General features: G+C 36.8%; 1 protein-coding gene across 3 annotated transcripts in view; it reads right to left on the bottom strand.

Moving 5' to 3' along the window:
* Nucleotides 1-26,393, bottom strand: part of BMPR1B (bone morphogenetic protein receptor type 1B) — a 416,974-nt gene that overhangs the window by 146,497 nt on the left and 244,084 nt on the right. For all 3 annotated transcript variants that reach the window (XM_060654629.3, XM_060654632.3, XM_060654630.3), the window contains one exon: nt 17,243-17,337. The gene's annotated coding sequence lies outside the window, so the exon portion shown is untranslated. The remainder of the gene's footprint in view (nt 1-17,242; nt 17,338-26,393) is intronic.

Below are 26,393 nucleotides of genomic sequence, written 5' to 3'. Positions count from 1 at the left end.
CAGTTTAGCAGACAAGATATCCAATTTCTACAGAATGGATTCTCAGGTATATAGTACTATCAAACTCAGTAGAGTATCATCAAATTAAACATTTCTCGGGGCGCCTGGGTGGCTCAGTCAGTTAAGCATCCGACTTCAGCTCAGGTCATGATCTTGCGGTCCGTTGAGTTCAAGCCCCGCGTCGGGCTCTGTGCTGACAGCTCAGAGCCTGGAGCCTGTTTCCGATTCTGTGTCTCCCTCTCTCTCTGACCCTCCCCCATTCATGCTCTGTCTCTCTCTGTCTCAAAAATAAATAAATATTAACAAATTTTTTTTAAATTGAACATTTCTCATTAAAATAAATTACACCACAAAGCGATTATTTTCAACCAATTATATTTTTGCAAAAAAATACATAATTATGTCAGTGATATATTCAGAATAAGAAGCTGTTTCTGAAATCACATTTTAAAGAAGGTAGTGAAATTAATCTGTGTTATGAAACATTCTATCTAATTTAGTGATAAGAGCACAGGCTTTCAAATCAGGTGGCCCTATTTTGTGGCAGAGCTCTACTTGTTACCATCTATGTGTATTTTGGTTATTTATGCAATCTGAGCCTCAGTTTCATCACCCATACAATGGAGATGCAAAACCTACCTCAGAGATTTTAATGAAATTTAAATTCAATAATGTATACATTGTACTTACCCTTACTGAGGCTTTCTGCAGTTACTGTTGCTATTTAATAAGATCCAGGCTGGGTTCAGTTTAGATGCTGACACATGTGGGTACACATACGTTAGGGCCACCGATTCTCTCCAGCTACACAGTACACGAGCAGACTTTCCTGGGGCCTGAGAAACCACCTCAGAAATAGTGCAAACCCAATCCACAGAAAGAGTCCTGTTATGTGTAAGTGTGTCTGAATGCCTGCGAATCTACAGTTGTATGATATCTGTGTATGAGAAAGAGAAGGGGGGATGGGAAGAAGGAAAGATGAGAATAATTGATTGATTGATCAGTTGATCTCAGGGCTGAAGCTAAAACAGAACTGCAGAATTTCTAAAAGCAAATTTTCAGGACCTTTAAGAGAGAATGGATTGGTAGGGAAAGAATGAGGTGGCAAGTTAGACTTGGCAAGAAGACCAGAGATTCGGAGGAGAACTGGTTATAACTGGATGCATGGGAATGCAACCCCTAGTAATCCATGGGCACACCACTAGCATAGAGGGAAAACCAGAAAACATGATCCCTTAAGACCTGTAATACCTTAGGGCCCAAGCAGACATGCTGTATGTCCTCAGAACAAGAGCAATTAACAATTAACAGCAGGAAGGCAGTTATCCCTCTTCTCAATTTGCAGAAGAGTGTAGTACACTGTCAGGGACCCAGCAGTAATGAGGACTGGTGGGTCTAGAACAAGCAGACAATCAGTCTGGAGAGGAGGAAATACCAGAGGTCAGGGACAGATCACCTTTATGAATGAACAAAAATATCTGGAGCATAGTGATAAACAGCAATGATTGGGAGTAACACCTTCCAACTGAAGGGGCCTATGTCAGCTGGGAGTGGGAAGGCGCTCAAGATAATGGTGGTCCTAGAGAATGGCAGCCTGGATTCAGAAAAGGCAGCCATGGAGAAAGCCAAAGTGTTGGCTCACAGAGGCAGCCTGTTCTGTGTGTAAACAAATGTGGGAACCCCTGTGGAATTCCAGTAATACTATGGGAAGAAAGAAACCTGAGAGGGGGATTCAAAGTCCTGTCACTGATATGTCTCCTCAGGCAAGGGAGACAAAAGCAAAAATAAACTATGGGGACTACACCAAAATAAAAACCTTTTTCACAGTGAAGGAAACCATCAACGAAACAAAAAGGCAACCTACTGAATGGGAGAAGGTATTTTCAAAAAATATATCTAAAAATGGGCTAATAGCCACAACACGTAAGAACTTGTACAACTCAACACATACATACATACATACATACCCCAAACAATCTGACTAAAAACTGGGCAGAGGAACTGAACAGACATTTTTCTAAAGAAGACATACATATAGCCAAAAGACACATGAAAAGATATTCAACATCACTAAACATCAGGGAAATGCAAATCAAAACCAGGAGCTATCACCTCACATCTGTCAGAATGGCTAGAATCAAAAAGACAAGAAATAGCAAGTGTTGGCAAGGATGTGAAGAAAAAAGAACCTTCGTGCAGTGTCGGTGGGAATGTAGATTGGTACAGCCACTATGAAAAATCGTATGGAGGTTCCTCAAAAAATTAAAAACCACACTACCTACCATACAATAAAATATACAGAAATGCCACTACTGGGTGTTTACTCAAACAAAATGAAAATACTAATTCAAAAATATATATATGCACTCCTATGCTTATTGCATCATTATTTACAATAACCAAGATATGAAAGCAACACATGTCCAGAGATAGATGAACAGATAAAGAAGATGTGAGATACATATATACATATATATACACATACACACACACACACACACACACACACACACACACACACACACACACTGGAACATTATTCAGCCATAAAAAAGAAAGAGAACTTGCCATTTGCAACAATACAAATGGACATAGAAGGTATTATTTAAATGTAATAAGAGAAAGACAAATACCATATGACTTCACTTATACGTGGAATCTGAAAAACAGAACAAATAGCAGAAACAGAACCATAAACACAGAGAACTGACAGTTTCCAGAGGGGAGGGGAGCTGGGGATGAGCAAATTGGTGAAGGGGAGTGGGAAATACAGGCTTCCACTCATAGAATGAGTAAGTCACAGGGATAGAAGGTACAGCGTATGCAATGAAAAATAATACACATAATTGTTAATAATGATACTTTTAATATTTTTAATGATCATCCACTTATCCACTTATATATCACCCGAGCTCTCTGGGCTCCTTCCTGAACCCAACTCCTTCCCTCCAACTAGAAACACTCAACATCCTCAATTTTGTTTTAATCTTCCGCCTTGGTATTCATTCATTCATTCTCTCTCTCTCTCTCTCTCTCTCTCTCTCTCTCTCTCTCCCCCTCTCCCACTCTCACTCTTGCTCTTTCAAAGTAAATAAACTTAAAAAAAATATTTCCCCTTGGTTTTCCTATAGCTTGATCACATAAATAAGGAGTCCACAAAAATATATTAGTTTTGCCTCTGATCAAAGTTTACATAATTGAAATCATGCTCTTTGCAATTTGTGACTTGCTTTTTTTTTTTCCATTCAACATTATGATTTGGGGTTTCAGGCAGGTAGGGTGAGATGCACTCATTTTCATTATTACGGTAACTCTACTATATACAAATAATGCCTAAATTATCCAGTCTGCTCTCTGTTGGGTTGTTTCCAGATTTGTTTCTATGTTTTTGCTATTATGCTATTTGTTTGTTTTCTCTACAAGGCTACAGTACGAAGTCTTGCACCTATTTCCCGAGGCATACAAGCAAGACTTTGTCTAGGGCATACTTGTAGGTGCTGAGAAAAGAGTGTACTTGGTTCAATTCCAACTTCCCAATTTACTGTACCAACTCACATTCCCATTACAATGTATGAGCATTCCTGTTGCTTCATATCCACACTGTTTAGGATATTTCAGACTTCTATATTTTTAACAACACGGTGGCCATAAAATATTATTCTAGCTTTAACTTATATTTCCCTAATTATTAAGGAGGCTCAGCAAATTTTCATGTTTATTTGGATTTTAACTCCTGTTCATGTTTATACTGGCTGATTTTACTTCTCTTATTGATTCACAGGATCTTTAATATATTCTATGCACTAAACCAATTTTTAGCCTTTCTTACTCTTTTACAGTGTCCTTTGATTAACACGTCTTCTTTTGAGTTTAATGCTGTTGAATTTATTAATCTTCTCTACGGTTTGCTCTGTTTATACCAAGTCAAAGAAATTCCCGTCTTACTGTAAGATAAAAAACATATCCGTTTCCAAATATTTTAAAGTATTGTTTTTCACAGTTGAGTCTTTCTTCCACACAGAATTTGTTTCTGTTTATGAAATGAGGGGAGTAGGGATCAATCTTAATTTTCCATATGGACAGCTTATCGCAGATTATGTTGGCAGCTAGGATTCATGGCTCACTGAGACTCAAAGGAAGACAGGATCGATGGCTGGTGGTGTGTGTCACGTATGGAGGCATTAAGAAGCTGAAGCCTACAGTCTATCATTACAGATGATGAGAGATGGAAGAAACAGAGAGAGTTCAGGGAAAATAAAACCGATTTGATCAATTCACTCCACTCAAATTTTTATGACTTTCTCATAGTTTACATAACTCTCCATAGTCATGCTGTCATCACTTTACCCCATACGGTGTGAGACAACATTCAATAGTTTATTTAAACTGGTCTGTGTTCCTTATAAACCCTTTATTGACATACCAACACAGCTTATGAAAACCTTTAGGAAAATATTACTATTACACTCTATACTGATTGAGAACTTTTTTGTGTGATAATTCAGTGGTTCTCAACTAGATTCCCACGTAACACCACAAGCTCACTACAGGTGCTCTGCCACTAAAATCATATTAAATTCTTTTCTCAATCTCGGCAACAACTAAATTAACTTCATAACATTTTCTCAATATTAACACTCTCATATTTTTTTTTCCTTAAATGACCTGCACCTGCTCCTCATTGATGTCTGGGATGGGTTATCACATAATGTTATGTTTATTTCTTCACATTTTCATATGCTATAAGCTAATCAAGTTTAATAACTACTCTGATAAGGTCAAAATACTCGCCTTTTCAGTCTGGGTCTTCAACTCACCCTCACATATTATTAATGTCTCCATTCATAAAATGCATATACTTGCTTCAAAGCATCTGAGGGAGCAAACGTCAAAAGAAAGACTGGGTGTGGAAATGTTTTTAGTATGTAAGACATTTTACAAACATGAATTAAAATTTATTATAATCTTAAATTATATCTTACAAATATGGGGCTAAGAGAGTCATGGAAAAAATCAACAGATAATTCCCAAAGGTCAGTTTGATCCACAGTTTTTATTTCTTCCATTTCTTCTTTAAAAAAAAAAAAAAACAGAATCCTTAACTTGACTAAAAATAAAATGTATTTGTTTAAGTGCCATTTCCTGCCTCACATAGTTTCTAAGAAAACTCCTGAGAAGCAAGCAGGCAAGACAAAGGTAAGAAGTTACTCTACAAGTAACTCATCTCCAAACAATACGAAAATATCTATTTTTTTAAGAGTGTGATCTAAAACTTCATGCCGTCCCAATGTGATTTATAACTAATGAGAAAGTCTGTTAGAGTCAAACTGAAATCAAAGAGTGTATACATTACAGCTGAAGATGTAACCAGCCTCAAAAACATTTTGGAGCACGACATGGATTTATTTGGAAGAATGTATTTTCCTAAGTATTTGTTTTGTCATTTGGTTGTCTCTTTGCAGAAAGAAACTTTGATAGAATTACAAAAGTAAGAGACGTGAAGGAAATGAGAGTAATATATTAAAATTAAGATTTAATCTTTTGGTTTGTAAATATCAACAGAGCCTTGCCTGGTCTGGACTGCTGTCACATTGGGGAACAGCTTGCACTGCTGTCCTACTTCTCCAACTTCTAGAAAACTGTAGGAGTAGAAAACTGAAGTTACCTATTTTGACAGAGAGAGAGTGAGAGCATGCGCACAGAGGAGGGGCAGAGAGAGAGGAAGAGAGAGAATCCCAAGCTAACTCCATGCTCAGTGCAGAGCCTGATGGTGGGACTCGATCCCACAAACTGTGAGATCATGACCTGAGCTGAAATCAAGAATCAGACGCTTAATTGACGAAGTCACCTAGGCACCCCAGAAATTACCTATTTTAAAAGAAAGTCATAGGGGCGCCTGGGTGGCTCAGTCGGTTAAGCGTCCGACTTCGGCTCAGGTCACGATCTCGCGGTATGCGAGTTCGAGCCCCGCGTCGGGCTCTGTGCTGACCGCTCAGAGCCTGGAGCCTGTTTCAGATTCTGTGTCTCCCTCTCTCTCTGCCCCTCCCCCGTTCATGCTCTGTCTCTGTCTCAAAAATAAATAAACGTTAAAAAAAAAAAAAAGAAAGTCATACACTATATCATAAGATGTTCAGAGTCAGAAAGAGCTGGGTTCCAGTCACACATCTCCTACTTCCCAAGCTGTGTAATCTTAGGCATGCTTATTTAACTTCTCTGAATTTCCATTTCCTCATCATTAAAACAAGGATAATAAAAACCATCTCACAGAGTTATGGTTAAATAAGATTTAATAACAAGGTTAAATAAGACTGTTATCATATGTACAAATATCCAACATACAATATTGACCAAATTACCATTAGTTATAAAATGAGAGAATAAATGACTTTACAGAAATTGTGAAACATACTGACTGCACTTTGACATTTTATGATGGAAGTTTCTCTTACTTCCCAGCATTTAATATTGCTGTTAAGACTAGAAAATATTTCCTTGAAATTGCACCAAAAAAGGAGTTTTCTGACATAATTGAGTGACAGATGAAAGACCACAGATAAAGAAACTGTTGAAGTTTAAAGAAAAGCAGTAACATCTTGGTATAGATAGATGGCTAACTGGCTGAGATGCAATAGACACTTATGAACAAGATAAAAAATAACGAGGAAACAAAGGAAGAGGAGAGGGGAGAAAAAAGAGTGGGAAAATGGTAACAAGGGGTGAGGGTGGAGGGTTGGGTGGAGGGACAAGGAGGGAAGCAGAGAGGGGACTGATTGCATGATTGACTCCTGGCTGTATGATGATTCTGTGCTGGCCACCAGGTCATCCCAGGTCAGCCTGTTTGAACTGCCCCCCATGTAGAAATGAGCAACCTTGGGGCGCCTGGGTGGCTCAGTCGGTTAAGCGGCCGACTTCGGCCCAGGTCATGATCTCGCAGTCCGTGAGTTCGAGCCCCGCGTCGGGCTCTGTGCTGACAGCTCAGAGCCTGGAGCCTGTTTCAGATTCTGTGTCTCCCTCTCTCTGACCCTCCCCCGTTCATGCTTTGTCTCTCTCTGTCTCAAAAATAAATAAACGTTAAAAAAAAAAAAAAAAAAGAAATGAGCAACCTTTCAGTAAGTATGAGAGAGGCACAAAGGACGATTGGCCATCTGTGTGTTCCACATGCCTTATAGGGTTTGAGGACAAATGTTTGATGGTATATTCTATGTCTCTAAAAGCATTAATTAATGCCACTGATAATATATAGTTAATAAACAGAAACATATACCATATGTTAACATATAAACATATTTGGTTATTAAATATTTCATTATTAAAATCTAACCAAAATTTTAAAAATTGATTTTCAACCTCTGGACAGATCATATGCACTTTGGACTATTAAGAAATTGAAATCATATTAGTATAAATATCAAATTTATTTTATACTAGAGGGACCATATAGTATAAGGACAACTTCAAAATGATCACAAAACCAGCTCCCTTACTTAAGAATACACGGTTTCAGCAGACTTATTTTAAGCTCACATTGTGCTTTGGAAGCCGTACTAGTCTGCTTTAGACTACAACAGTACAAAAAAAAAATCATTCTAAATAATTGTCTATTTCCACCAATAATGATTTTAAAAGATTACATGTAGAGTATTAATGAGTAACTCAAAAGGTTATATGCATTGTATGTTGGCTAGTTTAAAACAAATAAAAAAAAATTGACACATTCAAAGAACCGTAGATCATTTCAGTAGAACAGTGTGTCCTAGGTCATTATGCTTTCCTTCTCTATTATTGTCGAGTTCGATTTGCCAACAAGCCTCTGACAATAAACACAGAAATAAATTTCAAGGTTAGTAAGCTAAACTACCACTGTGAATGATGACAAATTTACTGGTGAAGTTGAAACTGGCATAGAGAGTAATGTAAAAGAGAGACTCCTAGTGAAGTCAGTTTTACATACAAAAAGAGCAAATATTTATCTGGGGAATTAAAGTATGAAATTATATATGGAATTATGTTCCAACTATACAATGTGCAGTTCTAACCAACTTTATAGTAAAAGCAGAAAAATGATTGAAAAAAGGAGGGATACTGTGAATGACCTAAATTTTTTAACACTATTCATTAATAAAAATACTAACTCATGCATAATTTTCCAAGTAATAATACAATTAATTTACTTTCAACGGTTCCCAGACAGGGCTATAAACAGAATTCCAATGAAGTTTATGTATATCTGACCACAGACATACCAATGTATCAACAAAAGGACAGAGTAATCCAAGGCAAAAAAAAAAAAAAATCCTATATCATTGTTAGGCAAAATTGTTTGCCTTGGGTTAAAGAGGAAAACAAAACAAATTACTTCATGGTTCCCAAATGTATAATAAACAATTAAGATTTCAAATGATGTCTTTATATAAACTTTTATGTATGGATTGACATACACAAACATCTATAAACACAAACCATATGTATGAGGTATGTCCATCCATAGGAAAGTAAGCTATACTCTTTTACATCAATCCAGGTAATCATTTAGTATACAAGCACAAAGTTCTAATGATGCCAAAATATCTAGAATTTCCTTTCCCGCTTTAAATACCGAAGCTTTATACCACAGCAACAACTGTTGAGTCTCTTAACTGAGCAACTTAAAATAGAGATGATAGCAAAGGATGCCAGTTAGGTAGACTCATTTCTCCCCTGAATGAAGCTTATAGTTAAGGAAACGGGAACCCAGACAGAACAGTCGTTTCCTGCTGAACTGGCGGCTCCTTGCCATTTTGCCTGCTAAGGTCATGAGCAGGTATGTGAGGGAGGGAATAGTGCTATGTCTTCAGCATATGATGGACAGCTGAAGTATAAATTGGCTTGCGATGGAATAAAATAATAAAACCATTAGAAATACTAACATTTGAAGCAGTTAAAAGACTTTTTTAGCTGCTTCCAAACTGGTTTAAAACTATAAGATTATTTCTGTCTATCCTACAACTTTGGTATCCTCAATGCTAATCCCAAATAATAAAAGGCTCCTCATATCACTGATTTCATTGACTTATCTCTATACTTTGAAAATCACTGTTCCTAAGCTCATTTTTCAAAAAATGGATGCAAGTTGGGAAGGTTCTTGCTATCTGACCCCTATAGATTCACATCTATTACCATATATGGCAAAAAGCATAATTTCTCTATTTGAGAATGCCTTCTTGAAAGGTGGACTTTGGCCCAATCTGACCAAAGTCAGATTGTGACCCTATCAGTTATTAGCTAGGTGAGTATCAAGCTACTTTACACTTCGGGGTCTCAGTTTCTTTACCGCAAAAAGGAGATGAGAATGTGTCATTCAAAGGTGTGTTAAAAGGATTAAATGAAATCATATTAGTTAAAAAGTCTTGGGAGAATGCCAGATAAATATCAAGAAACCACTTGATAAATGGTAAATATTATTAATGCATAATTTCTCCTCACATAGAATCATAACTTATTAGATCTGCTTTAATATAAGTAATATATTTAAAGCTTCTTTTCTACAATAATTTCAGGGAGCATGCAACTTAAATCCGACAACATTCTGACATGTTCTAATGCTTAAATCACATTTAACAAAAAGAACCTTCATGCACTGTTGGTGGGAATATAAATTGGTGCAGCCACTGTGGAAAACAGTGTGGAGGTTCCTCAAAAAATTAAAAGTAGAAATATCAAATGACCCAATAATTCCAATACTACATATTTACCCAAAGAACACAAAAACACTAATTTGAAAAGATAACATGCTTCTGTACATTTACTGCAGCATTATTTACAATAGCTAAATTATGAAAGTAACACAAGTGTCCATAGACAGATGAACACACACATATGCACATAGGTACATATGATGGAATATTACTCAGCCATAAAAAAGAATGAAATCTTGCCATTCGTGATAACATGGATAGATCTAGAGAGTATAATGCTAAACAAAATAAATCAGAGAAAGACAAATACCGTATAATTTCACTCATGTATGGAATTTAAGAAACAAAACAAGTGAACAAAGAAAAAAAAGAGACAAACTAAAAAACAGATTGTTAACTATCAAGAACAAACTCATGGTTATCAGAGGGAAGGTTGATTGGGGGGGCAGGGGAGGCGGGAATGAGTGAAATAGGTGAAGAGGATTAAGAGTACACTTATCTTGATGAGCGATGAGCAATGAGCAATATATAGAATTGCTGAATCACTATATTGTATACCTGAAACTAATATAACACTGTATGCTAACTATACTAAAATAAAAACAAAAATCTAAATTTAAAATAAATAAATAAAATAGCCAAGATATGGAAATAACCTACATGTTCATTGATAGATGAATGCTTAAGGAAAATGTCTGTCTACAGAAAATATATGTCTACACACACACACACACACACACACACACACACACACACACACGAATATTACACAGCCATGAGATCTAGGTGCACCTGGGTGGCTCAGTCAGTTAAGCATCCGACTTCAGCTCAGGTTTATGGGTTTGAGCCCCGTGTCAGGCTCTGTGCTGACAGCTCAGAGCCTGGAAGCTGCATCAGATTCTGTGTCTCCCTCTCTCTCTGCCCCTTCCCTGCTCACGCTCTGTCTCTGTGTCTCTCAAAAAATAAACATTAAAAAAAATTTTTTTAAAGGATGTAATCTTGTCATTTACAACAACATGGATGGACCTAGAGGGTATTATGCTGAGATATATCAGACTGAGAAACACAAAATCATGTGATTTTACTCATCTGTGGAATGTAAAAAACAAAATGAACAAACAAACAAAAAGCAGAATCAGACCTATAGATACAGAGAACAAACTGTCAGCTGCCAGAAGGAAAGTGTTTAAGGTATGGGCAAAATGGGTGATGGGGAGTGGAGGACACAGGCTCCCAGTTATCGAATGAAGAAGTCACAGGAATAAAAGATAAAAGGCACAGCGTAGGGAACATAGTCAATGATACTGTAAGAGCGTTATATGGTGACAAATGGTAACTACACTTGTGGTGAGCACAGCATAAATCATAGAGAAGTTTAATCCTTACGTTACACATCTGAAATGTAATGTAACACTATGTGTCAACTATACTCAAAAATTTTTTAAAAAACATGAACTTTTATTCAATATAAATTAAGAGGTAATACAAAGATTTAAATGTGAACCACAAAAGTGTAAGATAAAGGTGACTTCACAAAAAGTGGTAAAGCGGAATAATGAGTCAACCAAAATACTGAAGTACTTATTTAGTAAATTCCTCGTGAATCACAGTATTAACAGTTAAACAAATTAAACCAAAATATCTAGAAAAATACTTTTCCTACTTCTAGATAAAAAAGAGTTTTCTAAGTTTCAAAGGAGATGGAAAAATACTCATTAGATTGAATATATATTTCAAAACATAAGAAAATCAAAAGGTAATCAAACGCCTGTGAAAACAGTAACAACTAACAACTTTAAAAGAGCAAGATCCTTTGATTTTTTAAAAAAATAAAAAAAAAACCAAACAAAAAAAACCCTCTTCTAAACCAGTAAGAGAAATACAGCCTCTGAAAAAAAGAATAGGTATATAAATGGGTTAATGATAAAGAATAAAATGTTAATAACTAATGATTCCTTCAGCTTCAAGTTCACTAGTAATTAAAAATATAAAGTATCGCTTTTTCATTTTAGAAAAGACTTAAAAATTATAAATCTCTTAGCAAGCAAGAGTTTGAAAAGAGAGATAATATTGGTTTTGCCATGAAGGAGGTGGAAAGAGAAACCACAGGCTGAGGATGGGAACAGCCTTTAGGTATTTGCCCCCAAACTCTTTCAACTTAAAATATACTAGTGATTTTTTCCCAGGAACTTAATATGAATAAGAAGGAAAGGACCCAAAAAGCCCCAACTTCTCTGCAAGTGCAGGGGACAGAACAGAGGAGCAAGTCTTACTGCAAGACAACAGGTACAACACAGCCTATTTGCCCGTCCCTTTAATAGGGTTTACATTGTTAAGAGAGTCCCAGATAAAAGTCAATGTAATGTGGAAAATCACACCTGGTTCTTTTGTTTTAATCAAGATTTTTCCATCTTTAAATTAGAATAAGCAACTTAAATACAAAGTTATAAAACAAAATATAGCCATATATTCCCTATTAGAAACCTTTTAGATACAAAGTATAAAAATTTGTTTTTGCAGTTTCTGTCTTTTGTCTCAGAATTGTCTGCCATGTTGTACTGAAAAGGAGAAGAGTTATGGAGCTTAAATCTAGTGGCACAACCAAAGAGAATAGGGAAAATCAGGAAAACTAGAAAGGACACCCACGTGCTATGGTTATGAGTGGAAAAGTACTACATCCCACCAATAGTTATTAGCTTTAACTTTAAGGAGTTATGCAATAATTCAAAGGAGTCTAACACAATACAATACAAAACAAAACACAGAGATATGACAACTTGGGCTTTAGATGCAATGTACAAATAAAAATAGAGCAATTATAAGCAGATTGGAAGGCCACAGTGATAAAATACTGGCCTTATAAGTGTGCGTTTCTTTTTTCTTTTTATAAAATATTTATTTATTTATTTTGAGAGAGAGGGAGAGAGAGAGAGAGAGAGCGAGCATGCCTGTGCCAGTAGGGGAGGGTCAGAGAGAGAGGGAGAGAAAGAATCCCAAGCAGCCTCCACACTTAGTGCAGAGCCCAACACAGCATTCGATCTCACAAACTGATCTTATGAACTGTGAGATCATGACCTGGGCCAAAATCAAGAGTCAGACGTTTAACCGACTGAGCCACCCAGGTGCCACTCCTTTTTTTCTTTTTAATAAAAATCTTAACTAGCCATTTTAAAAGGTGATGTTTGACAAATCACATGACCTCTTTGTACCACAACTGCCCATATCTATAAAATGAAATAGGTGAAGTAGAAGAACTTTAAGGTTCAGCTTCCATGATTAATCTATTCTTCTGCTCTCACGCTCTATGGATCCTATGCCATGTGTACCTACAGAAAAACTCCGATTGGAAAGTAAAGCTGCTAATAATAATATAGTAATACTTTAACATACTGGCAAAATCCTTTATGCCTCACTCCGACCTCAAAGTTGTTCAATCTCTTAGAGGGGTAGGAGTATTTTCTGCTTCTATTGGTTTGTTTTGCCATAATCTTATAATACTGAGACAAGCTTGGGTTTCTCTCATCACTGTCTGATGGGCACTAAATATATTTCTGTGTCTATGACCAAAAAACAAAACAAAACAAAACAAGAAAATAAAAAACAATCCCACCCTTCCAGTGTTACAATATGAAGATCACTTGATATACCAGTGAGACGTATAACTTACAACCATTACTCCCGAGACACCTCCTCTACCGATTTAACTACTCTATACATGTGTGGGCAAAATACATCTGACAAGAAATTCCACATTGAATTATGGTCCATTTCAAGCAAATTAAAAGGCTTCCAAACTTTCCTATGAAAATATCAATCTTATTTTCATTCCTGAGACAGATACAATTCAAGGTTAAACAAACAAAAGAGTCCCATGTGATGTGTGGAAGAGGTTTGTGAGATTTCAACGCAGTGAAAACTTAAAACTGCCTGTTGAGTATACTAAGAAGTGAAAATCAAAATAAGAAAAGTTGTGAATTACTCTAAATTGTGCATAAAACTCTGTATTTGTTTCGATAATACAAAATATTTCACACACAAAGTAAGTTTTCTATCTATGGTGGAGAAGTAAAATACAAAGACAAATAAATTCTATTTCTGTTGAGTATCGAAAGTAAAAGAAACAGCTGCTATTTCTCTACTACTTTTTTAAACATTGACATCCTTTTCTTTCAACATTTCTATTTTGAGGAGCAAATTCTTCTGTCTGAAATGGAGTATCACCCTTCAGTTTTGAAACTTTTTAAGCCACTATTTTCTGTTATTTCCTTAAATCCCTAACTATCTCTACAACAGAAGATAAAAGTAGGGAAGTATACCTTTATCAGTCATACTGGGAGCCATTCCACTCTGTAATTTTCCACAGTACATGAGGATGGACCCAACCTCTCCAAATATTCTCTCTGGGCCTTTTGGAAGGGATAACACTGCCTTCAGTTTGCTAGGGCATAATTTAACTTATCACACATGTAAGAGCAGCAATTAGCTGTTTTTGTTGACAGATTTCATCAAATTCAACAGTATCTTTGAGCTATATATCCTGAATTTGTATGTGCTAACCAATATGATTTTGAACTTTATTATTCAAATATAACTCTATGGGTCCAACAGGTATCTACTTGCTGGATAAACACACATACACACATTATTGTGATGGTGCACTTAGAGAAACAAAATAACCTTTTAACACATTGTTATTCTTTAAAAAGCATTTATCATTTACTTGAGGGGTTTTTCTTCAATGCTGTCCATCAAAGTTGTGAAATACATTAAAATAAGAAGTCTATAAAGAAAAGTGGGCTTAAAATAAATACAATAAAGGTTTTCTTTGGTTCAAGTTCTTGAGTGTCTATTGAATGCTATGTCTTAGAGGAACACGAAAGAATAAAGTTTAAAACTTGGCTACGAGTAGCTTACAACTTCATGTGCAAAAAAGAAGCACAAAACGTTCTATAAGGCTTTGCAAAGTTCTGTGACAGAGGTCTATACAAGAGGCCAAACCAAAGAAGCTGACAGTGGACCACCAGCAAGGTGCCTGGAGCTGAAAGGCAAAGACCAGGAAGAAGGTTTTCAAGATAGAAACAACATAAACAACTCCAGAAAGGAGTAAAATAGTACAGATTGTTTTGAGAAATACACAATGTTCAATATTGCTGGAGCATGAAACAGAGGGAAGGGGAAGACTCATGGGTGAGCAAGAGAGTCCGAAAAACAATCCAGAAAGAATAGCAGAAGATCAATACAGAACAAAAGTAGCAGGTAGATCAAGAAGAGAGTCTTTGTGCCAAGAAGACTGTATTGAGCAATAGAGAGCCAAGGAAGAAAGGGCTTTAGTAGGAAGTAAAGTGTTCACTAGGGTGGGAGATTGATCCTTCTAAGGGTAATGTAGCAGATAGACTGGTAGTAAAGGAGGTTAATAGTAATCTTTCAAATAAATTCACTAATCTTACTTCAACAGACAGTTAACACATGATATGAAAGGTCTTACAGTCTTTCTTTATGATATGCCTATATTTAAAATGTTGTTTACAAATATGATAAATAACCAGTATCAGGATTGACATTAAAGCCAAAATTAATATTGAGAAGGTATTTCAAGTCTTAAAATACTCAATTAGGCTTCAACCAAAATATATTCCATTTTAGACACTGTCAACCAATGTCACAATTTTTCTATTTGCTTTCTTGGTTAAAAGGACAATTTTCTTTGGTTTCTTTTTATTGTGCTAATTTTATTTGGCTTGTTTTCTGCCCAAAGTTTCTACAGGGTACTTCAGAACAAAAGACTAAAAGGAATTAAAATAAAACCAGTAAAAAAAATACTGTAAGAAAGTAATATCATGTATTTACACAATATATAAAGTGAAAAAATAAAAGATATTGAATAAAGAACTGAAATTATAATCTTGATCACAAGATACTGCCCAAAGGCAGTAGCAAAGAAAATTTTAATTGAGAAATGCCCACTCTAGATCAACAGTGGTTGCATTTTCAAAATAAACATACTGTTGTCCAAACCGAAATCAAACCCATTAAGAAACTGGTAGGCAGAACTTGAAAAGGACATAGGAAAAGCTTGATTCAGAGGCTAAAACAAGCATTAAATGAATGTTATAATACAGTTTAAATTTAGGTATGAGATTACCCTTAAAATATTTCTGAATTCAGAGAACTGATTTTGAAACATTCTGCATTACTTTAGAAATTATAGGAGATTCAATAAAAGTAATATTCCACAATGACTGTCCTCATCTTAAAATAGATTTACTTTACATTTAGACCTTTTCCACCTGCTGTTCTGGATGTGGTTTATTCTATGTTAGAATTAGCTGGTTCCTGAATATTAGCCCTAACACGAAATCTGTGCCAGAGTATTAGTTTGTCCTTCTATCTCGTTTGGCCTATAGTTTCAGCCCTGCAAGAAAATTTAGTTTTATCTTTGTTTTGAACTTAAATATGTAACACAGAAAACCCTTTGGAGCTATAATCAGCATCTATAACCTAACCTGAAAATTTTAAATATCATGCTAATGCTTATAGTCCCATAATTTAAAAACCAACGACAGGGAAGCTTTCACTAGGTCAGTAGATAAGCTTCCCCTAGTTAATGCCATACTTCCAGTGAAGCAACATATTTATTTTCCATGCCCTGCGTAGTAGACATAAAACATACAAGTTTATAAATTGCATGGGTGTTCTAAATCAGAAAATAATAGAAAACAATTTATTTCTGTCCTCTTGAGCACCACTGCCCTTAATGTTAATCTGGGATACACAACACAATGACAAATAAATGAACATCCCACGGCACTCTGAACACACGGAGAAACGTGTCAAAGTGCTAAACGTGCTGAAAGGAAAACAAACTACCAGTGTGTAGCAAAACATGTTAATTTAATGACTTTAATAGGGAATCACTTTTTTGTAAGGAACCAACTAACAAGTCAACTGGACAGATAAACCCCGCCAAACACGGAGTCTTTTGCATCTTGGATTAAGAAGGCTGTTCTCAACTTTTCATCATTCCCTGTTCTCTCTGCTCCCAAAGGTGGTCCTCAATTCACTTTTGTGCACTGTCATATGGACGTGGGCGTGCTTTTAGAAAGGACCCATGTTGTTCGTTCACATTCACCGATGATACACTGACACGTCTACTTCTGCACATGTTCATGTGAGTTTTTCCCCTATTCCATCTCTAGACCACTCATCACTATAACCTCACTCACAGTCCTGTTTTAATGCTGATACGAAAGCAAACAGGACTTTACCAATCAGAAGACTTCAAGTTTGGCAGAACGAGGAAACAGAAACTTGCTGATAGGACACGACATGAGATCAGCGGTGGAGAACCTTTCCCACAACCCCCGTACTTGCGTGTATTCTGATCGTCCACAGCCTCCTTAAGGGCCATACACAAAACTGCACCGCCACTGAGAACATTCTTAAGCAGCTGGCAGCCCCTCCTTACTGGCTTTAGCATGCCACACAGCCCTTTGCCTACTGATGCAGGGCAGCCAACAGGGAGAGGGAGTTTACGAGTCAAAGCGAGACTGAACTGGCTAATTACTTACCTCCTCACTTATGGCAGGCTTGCTCCTTTAACTTTTTGTTTCCTCTCTTGTCATTGCTCAGCGGTGAAGGGTTGTGATTCAGCAAAAGTCTGAACCTGACAGTTAAAAAGAATCCTTTTAGGAAAAAATACTGGAAGTGAATGTCCCCCCCCCCCCACTGTAGTCTTTCTTCCCTTGCCCTCCGTGTGCGTGTTTCTCTCTCGCTTTCTCTCTCTGCAAGGCAACTACGTAGTGGTCTATAAATACTGACCCTGACACTTGCTCAGTACGCTAGCTGCTCATGGCACAGGTCTGTGTTACTGAACACCGTGGTAATACTCCGGCAAAGTTCTCAGCTGCTCAGACAAAGCTGTGGATTGGCTCACTACCCGGCAACCCTGTGCCTGCCTGGAAATACCATTTTGCTGCCAGCTTTACAGATGCTATGGGCCTTTCCTGAGGCCCAAATCAGGCACAGAAGGGCAATTATGAGGTTTGTCTGAAGAAACAGTTTTCCTCAAGCAGGTGAAGAAAGCGGGGAGGGAGAGCTGGGTGAAGTGAAAGACAAGAAAGGAAATACTGCCTTTGTTTTGGCCAAACAACATCACCTCGACCCCTTCATAAAACTTACACCTAAATGTCATTTAATCAAGCTTTATGAAACTGAATTACTACATACTATGAATGACCAAAACACAGGAAAGCATTTTTTAATTGTTTTTAATATTGCTTCTCATTGAGTAAGGCTGCTATGATGGAGTAATTAGTCACAAAAAAAAATGTTTCAACACAGGTAAGTTCACTTCCAGAATGATAAAAATGCACTGAAAACCATCATTTTAATCAGACTGAATAATATATCTGGTGAAAGAAGCGAAAATATAATCTGAAAATTATATGACTCAACGTATTATATTAACTACCCTTAAATGTTCAATCATGACAACTTGAATTATTTTACTTTATTTTTATAGATTAAGGACAAAATCGAAGCCATGACACTACATAGTTTGCAGGTGATATGAATGAGGTCAGCATTATCTATCTATATCACACATAATGTCCACAGTATGAACAATTAGAAACTAAAGTCTGTATTTTCTATTCTTCTTGCCTAGAATAATTATATGTTTGCTTTACTGCAAGTTTGTTTCTTGAGTAAATCAAGAGAAAAGAAAATTTTAGAAATAATCTGGTCACTGACTCATCTTACAGATGAGAAAACCGACCCCCCACACTGGTTAACTTATCCATGGTCACATGACAAGTTTGCCGCAGGGCCAAAACCAGAGTCCTTGTCTTACTGCTCCTAAGCTGTGCTCCTTCTATTACAAGAGTGACTGTTAAACTCATTTTTATGTTCAAAATCCTATCTTCATGTGAAGTTTTACTGAAAACCTTACCAGGAAGGGCAAATATTAAAGCCAGAAAAATAACCAGCATGAAACAAAAATGTCCTTTTACAATTTGACTCCCCGCAAAAAGTTATGTGCAAGAATTAACTTTGTAACGACTAAAATCCACCTCTGTTCCATCCAATAATTAGTATTTGCCCAGTAAATTAACTTACTCTCAGGAGAGGTACATAGCTAGCTGTTGGGGAGGCAAAGATAAAACACAGTTCCTACTCTCAAGGACCTTACAGTCCAAGTTCAGAGAAAAACAAGCTAATGACAAAACAGTGCATTTGTGACGATGAAGACCAGTAGAGGCGGTGAGGGGTACTGGAGCACGCGCACCTCATCCCATGTGAAGATTGAAAATGTATTTATTTGTTTATTAAGCCAACCATGTATGCATTCAAAAACCGTTCTTCCTGTGCCTAGCGGGGACCTCAGAGAGCCTTCAGTCTCCAGTCTGGGCTGGGGAATGTGGTGGGATAGATGGAGGGATGGGGGCTAGGAGAGTATAGAGAGGAGAAACAACAGTTTTGTCTGAGCAGGAGGCATTGGTTGGCGGCTCCCGGGCAGACAAAGTCAGCTCCACGGGGGGGGGGGGGGGGGGGGGGGGGGGGGCGGGGAGCGGGGGGTTCAATGGGGGATTTCTCAATCAAGGTCTCTGCATATTATAGCAGGGGTGGGAGGCAGTGAAGCAAAGACAGAAAGAATAACACGATAAAGACAAAGAGGCAGGAAAAAACATGATCCAGAACTTCAAGTAGTCTTTCTTGCTGGAGCACACAAGGTGAAACAGGAAATGGTTAATTTTTTTTAAAAGGATGAGAAGGATAAGAGCAATGAAAAGTTTTATACACCAGGTTTAAAACCTTGGGTTTTATACATCGTGCTAGCAGTCTTCAACTGTTTTTGCTTACAGACCTTTAAAAGACTTTTAAACTATGGAACTACTCACACATTAGCAAGTTAACATGAACAATTTTTCATCTGTGCTGATATAGGTACATGCAGAGAATTTAATTTCTACTCTGGTGAAATACGGACATTTTAAAGTAAAAGTTATAAAGATATTAAATGGAATATAAATCCATAGTAATTTAATGAAACCATTATCCATTTAAATAATAAATTTATAAAATCTTCTAACAGCTGAAAATTTTACATTACTGTTTTCATTTTTTTTACTTTTATTTCAATTTCACCACCACATAGAATTTGTATGCAATATATTTTATAATTAAAAGTCTTTTATTGTTTACTCTATCATACTTCTCTGTGAGAAAAATTTATGGCATTAACTGAAATTTTACAATTGTTAAGTTTTCTATGACGCCAGGGCAATGCATCACAGTAAAGGTTGGGATAGATGAAAGTGTGACTTTAAGAGAAAGATTGTTATGAAGAAACCACTGCTCTTAGCCAGATCAATATTAATAAAGAGTTTATGTACAAGCTGAAAATCTGGACAATGACTCCATCAAACCATATATTAAAATGTTAAGTGAAGGAAACCGGTCTGAAAAGGCTATATACTGTGTGATTCCAACCATATGACACTACTCTGGACAAGGCAAAAACTACAGAGACAATAAAAAGATCAGTGGTCACCAGAAGTTTGGGGTGGGTGCAGGATGAGTCAATGAAGCACAGGAGATTTCAGGGCAGTGAAACCATTCCGGACGACATGTAACAGTAGATGCATGGCATTATGCACTTGACAAAACCCATAAAACTGTACAACACAAAGACAAAGCCCTAATAAAAACTGTGGACTTTAATTTAAATCTCTTCCCTTGTCTTCCTGAAAGCCATGTGTTCTAGAAAAAGTACTATTATTTATTAAGCAATTACCATCAGTAGGGGGGCTTAGAAATATTAACTTTAACACTTAAAAACAACCCTAATAGATGAGTATGCTTTTGCCTTTTTTTAAGATAAAGAACATGAGTTATTAAGTGGATGGTCTGAAGTCATCTAACTAATAGATCCGGGATTCAGCCCAAATCTGTCTGACCAGACTCCAGTACCACATACTGCCTTTATATCAGTCACTTGAAAACTGGGTAGACACTGCCCAGGTCAGGCAAGGAAGCGGACTAAGCAGGACCTTCAGAAAGTCAGAAAGGAATGAAAGAATTGTATGCTGCATTTCTCTCAAGGAACTGCTAGATATTGAGTATTATAGGGTAGCAAAAAGAAGAGATTAACAAAGTAATCAGTGGAAGTCAATGGAGAAAATTAAAATAACTGTTATGTGCTATTAAGAAGAACTTAAAGGGTTTTATCTTCAATTTGGTGGGTAAGGAACACATGAAGAATTAAGGATGAGAAGACTCAATACTGATAAAGTATTCTTCCCAACTTTACGGATTCAATGCAACCCCAATCAGGACATTATTTTGTAGATATGGCCAACCCAATATTAAAGTTTATATGGAGAGGCAAAAAACCCAGAATAGTCAACACCAACATTGAAGGAGAACAAAGTTGGAGGGCTGACACTACCCACTATCAAGACTTACTATAAAGCTACCGTAATCAAGACAACGTACTGTTAGAGAAAGAACAGACAAACAGATCGATGGAAAAAAATAGAAAACCCAGAAACAGACTCACACAAATATAGTCAACTGATCTTTGACAGAGGGACAAAGTCAATAAATGTGGCAAAGACACTTTTTTCTTTTCTTTTTTTTTAATATGAAATTTATTGTCAAATTGATTTCCGTACAACACCCAGTGCTTATCCCAACAGGTGCCCTCCTCAATGCCCATCACCCACTTTCCCCTCCCTCCCACCCTCCATCAACCCTCAGTTTGTTCTCAGTTTTTAAGAGTCTCTTATGTTTTGGCTCCCTCCCTCTCTAACCTTTTTTTTTTCCTTCCCCTCCCCCATGGTCTTCTGTTAAGTTTCTCAGGATCCACTAAGAGTGAAAACATATGGTATCTGTCTTTCTCTGTATGACTTATTTCAACAAATAGCGCTAGAACAATTGGACATCCATGTGTCAAAAAAAAAAAAAAAAAAAAGAATCAAAACAAAAGCCTTATACCCACCACAAAAATTACCTCAGACCTAAATGTTAATGCAAAATTATAGAATTCATAGAACATAACATAGGAGAAAATCTAGATTACTTTGGGTATGTCAGCGACTTTTAGACATAACACCAGAAGTACAGTCCATGAAAAAAATAACCCATAAACTGGATTTCATTAAAATTAACAACTCTCTGGGGTGCCTGAGTGGCTCAGTCAGTTAAACATCTGACTCTTGGTTTCGGCCCAGGTCATGATCTCATAGTTTCATGAGTTTGGTCCCCGCATCAGGCTCTGTGTTGAGGGTGCAGAGCCTGCATGGGATTCTCCCTCTCCCTCTCTTTCTGCCCCTCCCCTGATTACGCTGTCTCTGTCTCTCTCAAAATAAATAAATAAACTAAAAAAATTTTTTCTAATAAATAAAATTGAATAAAATTAATAACTCTACAGAAGACAATGTCAAGACAATGGAAGATAAGCCATAGGCTAGGAGAAAATATTTTCAACACACATCTGATAAAGGATTGTTAACCAAAGTTTACAAAAACTCCAAAATTCAGCAATAGGAAAATAAACACATTTTTAAAAATGGCCCAAAGACCATAACAGATACCTCACTGAAGAAGACACGCAGTTTGCAAAAAAACACATAAAAAAGATGTTCCACGCTGTATGTCATCAAGGAGATGCAAATTAAAACAACAATCAGATACCACTATACATCTATTATTAGAATGCTGCAAGATCTGGAACACTTGACAACACCAAATGCTAATGAGGATGCAGAACAAAAGGAACTTTCATTCATTGCTGGAGAAAATGCAAAATGGCACAGCCACTTTGGCAGACCGTTTGGTGGCTTCTTATAAAACTAAACATACTCTTATCACAACACCCAGCAATCCCACTTATTGGTATTCACCCACAAGAGTTAAAAATGTCCACACAAAAATCTTCACAGGATGTTTTTGGAGATTTATAATTACCAAAACTTGGAAAAAATCAGGATGTCCTTCAGTAGACAAGTAAATAAACTGTGGTATATCCAGACAAAGGAACACTATTCAGTGATAAAGAGAAGTGACCTATCAAGACATGTAAAGACAAAAAGGAACCTTAAATGCATATCACTACATATTTCCACCCATATGACATTCTGGAGAAGGCCAAACTATGGAGATAGAAAAATCTACATGGGGGGGGGGGGGCGGAGGTGGGGTGGAGGAAGGATGAATAGGTGAAGCGCAAAGGATTTTTAGGGAAAAAAAAACTCTGTATGACTTTATACTAGTGGATACATGTCATTATACATGTGTTGTTCAAGTCCAACACCAAGACCGAATTATAAACTACAGACTTTGGTGATTATGATATGTCAATGTAGATTCATCAGTTTAACAAAGGACCAATCTGGTGGGGACTTGATAATGGGCAAGGTTATACATGCACAGAGGCAGAGGGTATACGGAAAAATCTCTGTTCCTTCCGTTTTGCAATGAACCTTATTCTGCTATTAAAAAGCCAAGTCCTGAAAAAGTCAAAGGTGGCTCCTCCCTCAGGGAGTTGGGTCTTTGTCAAGGCAGAGGTTACAGAAAGAACAGGGAGCTAAGAAAAGAAGATGCATTTAGTCTTTGAACATGATGAACTGTGTTATAGCCAAGTGAATACAGTCAGTAAGCACTTAAATATATTAATCTATAATATAGGAAAGATGAAGATTGCAGCAATTCAGTAACCTTCTATTCATGTTTTCCTGCTTGAAACTTTTTTTCACCATTAACCTATTCTCAACACAGAAGCCAAAGCAGTCACTTAAAGATATCAGAGGCGCCTGGGTGGCCCAGTCAGTAGAGCATCCGACTTCGGCTCAGGTCACGATCTCGTGGTTTGTGGGTTCGAGCCCTGTGTTGGGCTCTGTGCTGACAGTTCAGAGCTCGGAGCCTGGAGCCTGGAGCCTGCTTTGGATTCTGTGTCTCCCTCTCTCTCTGTCCCTCCCCCACTCATGCTCTGTCTCTCTCTCGCTGTCAAAAATAAACATTAAAAATTTTTTTAAAAAAATCAGATAATACTCGTCTTCTATAGAAAACAGAATAAAAGTCCAAGTTCTTATAATGATCCATAAATCCCTACTTGATCTGCCTCTCATTCGGTCTCTGACAACACTGACTACAGTCCCCCTCGTTTTCTCAGCTCCAGCCACTTGTTCCCCTATTATTCCTTAAATGTACCTGACAAGTTTGCCCTTGGTGTCCTCCTATTTGCTGTTCCCACCCTGGTATGTTCTTGCAAACAGCTTCATGGCGAACACCTCCTTCACATCTCTTTTCAAATGGCACCCTCTCAGTGAAGCCTACTACCACCATACTATTTAACACTGCAAACTTCCTTATTGTCACTGCCTGTTTCTTCCCAATAGAATTTAAGTTCAATAACATAGATTTCATGTGCCTAAAATGAATCTCACACAGAATAAATGCACAGTAAATAGGCATTATATAAATAAATAAAACATAAATCTGTGAGACATATACCAACATAAGTGGCTCCTGAAGTCAGTAATAGTAAGTAACTCCAAACCAACATTTAAAAGGCAGGTCAAGGGGCACCCGGGTGGCTCAGTCGGTTAAGCGGCCGACTTCAGCTCAGGTCATGATCTTGCGGTCCATGAGTTCGAGCCCCGTGTCGGGCTCTGTGCTGACAGCTCGGAGCCTGGAGCCTGTTTCAGATTCTGTGTCTCCCTCTCTCTGACCCTCCCCGTTCATGCTCTGTCTCTCTGTCTCAAAAATAAATAAACGTTAAAAAAAAAAATTAAAAAAAAAAATAAAAGGCAGGTCAAGGGGTGCCTGGGTGGCTTAGTCAGTTAAGCGTCCAACTTTAGCTCAAGTCACGATCTCAAGGTTCGTGAGTTTGAGCCCCGCGTCAGGCTCTGTGCCGACAGCTCAGAGCCTGGAGCCTGCTCCCGATTCTGTGTCCTCCTCTCTCTCTCTGCCCCTTCCCAAGTCATGCTCTGTCTCTCAAAAATAAATAAAAACATTACCAAAAAAATTTTTAAAAATAAATAAAAGATCAATGAAGAGAAGTCCATGAAGCTTGTAAAACAATGATGAATGTAAATAGAACAATGAGAAAATGAGAAAAAGGGTGATGAGGATGAAGTAGTAGAGAGGGAGTGGCTGACAATGTCACCTGCCATGGGAAGATCAAATATGAAGGGGTTGAAAGAGCCTATTACACACAACATTCAGAAAGTACTCTGATACTAAAGATCTCTGAATGGTACCATCCTCAAAGGGTGAATTTTATGGTGTATGAATTATATTTCAGCAAAGCAGGCATGAAAAAAAAGAGAGTACTAGTGGCTGAGCTATCTCCATTGGAGGCAGAAGGTAAGCAAGGGAGGTGAGACATGAAATAGAAACTCTCTTTCAAAAATCTGGCCATTAAGAAAAGAAAGATGAGGGTGATGATTTAACACCACAATCAAACAACTCGTTATGGCATAAAAGTGAGTGTTTTGAAGTCAAGCTGACTTGAATTTTCGTCTTTCTCAAGTTACATTGTAAGTTATGCAACTTTAGTATCCTCATTAATAAAATGAGTTTAAAATTAGTACCTGTGTGACTGGATATCAGTATTTCATTTCTCTGCCTCGCAGAACAATATTTCATTGCACAGATACACATTTTACTTATCCATTCATCAGCTGGTGAACATTTGCACTGTTTCCACTTTTGAGTTATTACGAATAATGCTATGAACTTTCATGCATAAGCTTCCGCATAAACATATGTTTTCATTATCTTTGGATAAATACCTAGAAGTGAAATTTCTAAGTAATGTGGTAATTTTATATCTAACATTTTAAAGAACTGTCAAATTGTTTTCCAAAGTGGTTACACCATTTTATATCCCCAACAGCAATGGTGAGGGTTCCAATTATCTGTTTTTTTTTTATTACAGTAATACTTGTAAATATAAAGCAGAATCTCATTGTGATTTTAATTTGTATTTCCCTAATGACTACTAATTGAGTATCTTGTCTAGTGCTTATCGGCTTTTTGGATATTTACTCTTTACTTCCAGTAAATATAATTTCAGAAAACACTAGGACCAAATAAAACTTAAAACTTATTTCCAAGTGCTCGGCAAAGTTGTACCTGGCACAGGCATAACAAGTAACTTATTAGCTAAAGAAATAAATATTCTAATAAACAAATGAAAGATTAGGAATTAAAAATACTTGATTTAGTGGTATATCATTTCAATTTTCAAATAACTTAGTTCGAATTCCTATACAGTCTAATAGAATTTTCAGTGAAGAAAAGAAACTTTTTAAAAAATGCAATTACAAAGCAAATGTACTAATCCTCTGTTTAGTATTATGACAAATACCTACTTAATATTTTTAGTTTGGTCATAATAATGTACTCCATCAGATCAATAATAAAGTACTCCATCAGAAACTGGACTTATAATCCAATCATATTAATGCTTTAATTTCATGCTTCTTTGAAGACAGAGGTAAAAAAGCAAAAAATTGATTAAGTAGCAAATGACTTAAAAGTATGTGTTGATAAGCTTAATCAGATATGAATACTACAAATATACCCAACACTATAAAGAATGAGACACTCCTCAGGGACAAATGTCTACAAGGAAAATATTAGTAATCCAAGTTTGTTGTCATTTTTCAAAAAGACCTGTGGGAATATGTGCCTTTCAATGTAAATGACTCT

This window comes from Panthera onca, chromosome B1 (genome assembly GCF_046562875.1).
Source record: "Panthera onca isolate mPanOnc1 chromosome B1, mPanOnc1 haplotype 2, whole genome shotgun sequence".
In the NCBI taxonomy this organism is placed as follows: Eukaryota; Metazoa; Chordata; class Mammalia; order Carnivora; family Felidae; genus Panthera; species Panthera onca.
The sequence above is the reverse complement of the archived record's forward strand: the minus strand, read 5'-3'. Positions and strand labels throughout refer to the sequence as shown.